The sequence below is a fragment of the Capricornis sumatraensis genome, chromosome 15 (genome assembly GCF_032405125.1).
Source record: "Capricornis sumatraensis isolate serow.1 chromosome 15, serow.2, whole genome shotgun sequence".
Classification (NCBI taxonomy): domain Eukaryota; kingdom Metazoa; phylum Chordata; class Mammalia; order Artiodactyla; family Bovidae; genus Capricornis; species Capricornis sumatraensis.
This window is the reverse complement of record NC_091083.1, coordinates 22,884,458-22,889,294: the sequence shown is the minus strand read 5'-3', so window position 1 is coordinate 22,889,294 and position 4,837 is coordinate 22,884,458. Positions and strand designations below refer to the sequence as shown.

The window sequence follows — 4,837 nt, the reverse complement described above, 5'->3', positions numbered from 1 at the left end:
ACCATCAACATCAACCCAGAAACACACATTGCCCCATGCATGGCCTCAAACACACACATGCCCTCATGTGCACACCCTCCCTCTTTCCACACACAGACTCCCCACTCACGTGTGAATACAGACACTCACCCTCATGGATGCACATGTTCTGGAAATTCCCAAGTTATCCACCGAAGTTGGCCCCTGGTGGTCAGGCCACTCTCTGAATTTCTCCTCCTGCTCTGAGGTCGCTGAACTGAGTATGCCCCCTCCCAAAGTTGACAGTTCCCAGTGTTCAAGAGTGTAACTGGTTTATTAAATGCTGCGAACTTGGTGAGCAACACTTATGAAGCTCTTTTTTCTGCAAAGCTGACCTTCCAACACGATTTGTCCACTCTCCACTTCCTCCCCATAGTGATGAACCTGTTGTTACTCAGGTATTGGCAGGAATCCCCAAAATGCAGTCTGGCCTCTTGAAGACGTGGTATATTAGCTGCTTTAGGGCTCAGGTCGCGTCCTTTTCCTGAGAGCCCTGCAGGCGGAGCATCCGGGGAACCCGACGGGGTGTGGCTGGTCTTTTCATTTCTTTTACCTTCTGCTTCTCACAGGTGTGGTTGAGATGAAGCGGGAGGTGGGCTTAGAGAAAGGAGTACACATTTCGATTAAGCTGTGGCTGTGGGTGTTCTGTCCTGGCTGTTGATAGCCCTGTGTGGAGGAATTGGGGGTGCTGGCTAGGGGTTGGGGTGGGTTGCTGGGGAGGGTGATGCCCTCCTGACGTGGTAGTCTCTTGCGGCCCCATGTCCTCTGCCTACACCTGAAGCCCCTTCCCCCCCCACCAACGGGGCTTCTGGATGCTGTCCTGGGAAGTCAGCTCAAAACCCACCGCATTCTGTGGCGATCCCAGGTGGCGCACACACTCCGGCCATGCCAAAGGGTGGGGGGCAAACATCACTATTCCTGCCCACTGGCCATCCTGCCAGCTCCCTCTGAAAGGCAGGAAGGCAGCTCAGCAAGTCTGCTGCAGCAGAGACGGTCCAACTGAGCAACAGCCCCTAGTAACTCTTCTTCCTTACACTTCACAAAGGAGCCTTTGGGAGCCCACCTAGGACTGGCTTTTTGGAGGCAGTGTTATAGGATAGACAGCCCCAAGATCCCTGCCCCTGGGGGTACACCATGCATCACTCCCTCAAGGCTGCGGGTCTGATGGTTTACCCCCATGATGAGGTCATGTTCTACCGCACAGTTGCCCTAAAGAAAGGGAGAGTAGTGAGGTGGGCCTGCCCTAACTAGGGAGGGCTCAGAAGACCTGGTTCCTCCTGGAAACAGACTGTAAGTGTGAGGGGGACTGGACATGGGGGTGCTGCTGTTGGCTTTGAAGATGGTGGGGGCCGCACAGTGAGGGAGGTTCATGGCCTCTGGGAGCAGCCCCCAAATGACAGGAAACAGGGACCTCAGTCCCACAGCTGCAAGGAACTGAGTTCTACCATAACCAGTGAGCTAAGAGAACCCGGAGCATCAGAACCCAGAGCATCAGATGAGATCACCGCCACCAACACCTTGATTTCAGCTCTGAGACCCTGAGCAGAAAACTGTGCCAGGGTTTCTGACCTGCAGAGCTCAGGAACTTCTGTGTTTTTAAGCTGCTATATTTGTGGTGATTTGTTACAAAGCAAGATAAAAGGAATAGTAGAAAAGAGGGAGGAGAGACTCCAGTGATCTTCAGGAAGCCAGCAAGTCCCGGTTCCAACTACAGGAGCTGTGTGCACTGTAAAAATGTGCGTTCACAAATGCACACAAGAGGCAGGTGATGGGTTGACGGCAGCAGAGTCAAATAGCCCCAGGGAAATATCTGGCTGCTACTGGGGTCTTTTAAGAACAGGGGCACACTGCACTACTATTTTCGACTTTGGAAACGAGCTGCAGTTCCCAGACAACAGAGAAAGTTCTGTTGGACATCCTGCTTGCTATCTAAGGGAGAGGCAGTGGTCACAGCAGCTCCGTCTCTGTGTAACACTGATGTTGAAGAAGCGTGACTTTGGGGTGTAATTATGAAGCAATTTTATTTTTGTCTTTCTTTGTGCTGTGGAGCTAATTGGTCTCTTGCTCCTGGATGTCCATAGCTTTTATGGTCACCTTCGGGTAATAAAAGGTCTCCTAGTACTATTACTTCAGGTATTAAAAGGTGATTAAGATGTCTGATTCAGAGTAATAGCCAAAACTTTCAGCTTCATTCAAGGTTACAGCTGCACCTCTGGTTATCTGCAGCAGGAGGGAGTGGGTAGCTGACTTTTTCTCCAGCTGTAAACTCTGCCAAGCCCAGAGAGTGAGAGGCCAGCCTGGCAGCTCCAGCTGAGGGGGAACTTTTTTCCCTTGCATCTCTGTCTTCCCTTTCTGGGTTTCACACTGGCTTGCCCAGCTTTTCCGTATTCCTATCTGACCTGTCACCTAGTGTCTATCTCTTCTTCCCCTTCGAGTGTGGCTGTTTCCCTCACCCTCCCACCTTTGACTTTCTTCTTTTGTTTTCCATGCCCGCCCCCTCTCCCTGCACTCCAGGGCTTCAAGTTGTGTGTGTGTGTGGATGACTTTCCAGCCCTCTCCAGCCCGAAGCGCTAGTTCTGTGTTGCTGATGATCTGTTGGGAATCTTGACTTCCAACCTTCCCCATGTCCCAAAGGCAAAATCGTCTCAAAGCAAATTCCCCTCCCTCTGACTTCCTTGTTCTCAGTTGCACCGCAGTTTCCCAGGCATCCAGGCTGCACCCTCTTCCTTAACCGCTGCAGCAAATCCATCGCCAAGTCCTCACATTCTGCCTTCATGGTGGTTTTTCTTTTTTTCTTTTTTGTAATTGCTTTACAGCATTGTGTTAGCATCTGCTGTGCAACAAAGTGAATCAGCTGTAAGAATACATATATATCCCCTCCCTTCTTGAGCCTTCTTCCCACCCCTCCCTCCCATCCCTCTAGGTCATCACAGAGCACCAGCTGAGCTCTGGGCTACACAGCAGGTTTTCATTAGCAATCTATTTTGCACATTGTAGTGTATGGGCTTCCTGGTGGCTCAGACGGTAGATTCTGCCTGCAATGCCGGAGACCTCAGTTTGATCCCTGGGTTGGGAAAATCCCCTGGAGAATGAAAAGGCTACCCACCCCAGTATTCTTGCCTGGAGAATCCCCATGGACAGAGGAGCCTGGCGGGCTACAGTCCACGCGGAGTCAAAGAGTCAGACACAACTGAGCGACTAAGCACCGCATAGCATAGTGAACATATGGACTTCCCTGGTGGCTCAGATGGTGAAGAATCCACCTGCAATGCAGGAGGCTCAGGCTTGATCCCTGAGTTGGGAAGATCGCTTGAAGAAGCGGACAGCTACCCACCCCAGTATTCTTGCCTGGAGAACTCCATGGACAGAGGAGCCTGGCGGCCTACAGTCCATGGGGCTGCAGAGAGTCAGCCGTGGCTGATCAACTCACACTGTCACTTTCATTGTCTGTATATCAGTCATAATCACCCAGTTCGTCCCACCCTCTCCTCCCCTCCTGGGCCCACATGCTTGTTCTCTGTGTCTGCGTCTCTGTTCCTGCCCTGCGAATAGGTTCATCTGCGCCATTTTTCTAGATTCTACATATATACATTAATATATGATATTTGTCTTTCTCTATCTGACTTACTTCTCTCGAACGACAGCCTCTAGTGTTTCATAGTAGCTTTTGAACAGGTCTCCTCATCTCTATCACAACTGTTTCACCCTGGTTCTACCACTTGGAATTAATAGTTGTTTACATTTTGGTGCATATTTTTCTAGCCTTTTCCTCCTATCAATATATTAAACAAAGAAAGAAATATTCATCTTTTTTTTTATAGACTAGGATTATACTGTTCACTTTGTTCTGTGGAGCTCTTTTTTTTTTTTTTTTAACTTAGTGTGTGGTGAAACACTTTCTAAATCACTTCATATTCATTCACACTATTTTGCAAATACTAAGGCCCCTGAGGACTTGGGGTTTTGCCATGGCCTTTTCCTCTTCTTCAGTTAACAATGACCTAAATTTCCATAGAAGAGGGAGGAAAAGAAAACTTTGCTGAAAATATGGCAAATCCTGTCCCTGGTGAACCAGAATCCTTGGATGTCGCCTGACTTGGAATGAATTTTTTTTTTTTTAGTGTCCACAGTATTTGTTAATCATTTATTTCTTGGAGACTATTCCTCAACCCAGATACTCCTAGTTTCATAGTTCAGGAACACAGCTAAGTGACACAATTTCATGGAACTCAACCCGAAGAAATTCTTTATGTTTTAAATCACTTTGAAAGATACCAGCCTTCCTCTTCTCCTCAAAATCTTTCAGGGAATCATAATTTCTGTAGAAATCTGCACATCCCTTCTTTCTTGGTTCAGCCACAGCAAACTTATAGAAAGCTACAGTTCCCAGGGGGACAATGAATGCTCCAACCAGATGAAATCACAGACCCTTGGCCAGAAGGCCACTCATCTGAGGTTTTGTCGAAAAACTGGACATGGTAGTTTTTCTTCTTGATGGTTCAACAATGACGTTCTTCCAGGCTGATGGAGAAATGGACCTAGAATGAATGTTTGACAAGCGTTTGTGGAACAAGGGCAGGTGACGAGGAAGGAAGGCTCGCGTGTGGGGGGATACAGTGCCTGGATGGGTTGACCAGAGCTGTTATCAGGCCTGGGCTGGGACAGGTCAGGGAGCCACTCCCCGTGGCTGGCAGAATTTTGATGAAGTTACCTGGCCAGACTTGTGTTTTCCCCTTTGCTGAGAAGAGGCTACCAGTGACCTGTAACAATTGGTCCCAGTCTAGAGTTTTCCCAGGATGTGGGATTTTCAGTGCTAAAA

The 4,837-nt window shown here is 48.9% G+C and overlaps 1 pseudogene; it reads right to left on the bottom strand.

Moving 5' to 3' along the window:
* Window positions 1-4,204: 4,204 nt before the first annotated feature.
* On the bottom strand, window positions 4,205-4,495 carry LOC138091636 (cytochrome c oxidase subunit 6C-like; annotated as a pseudogene).
* Between the last annotated feature and the right edge of the window lie 342 nt (window positions 4,496-4,837).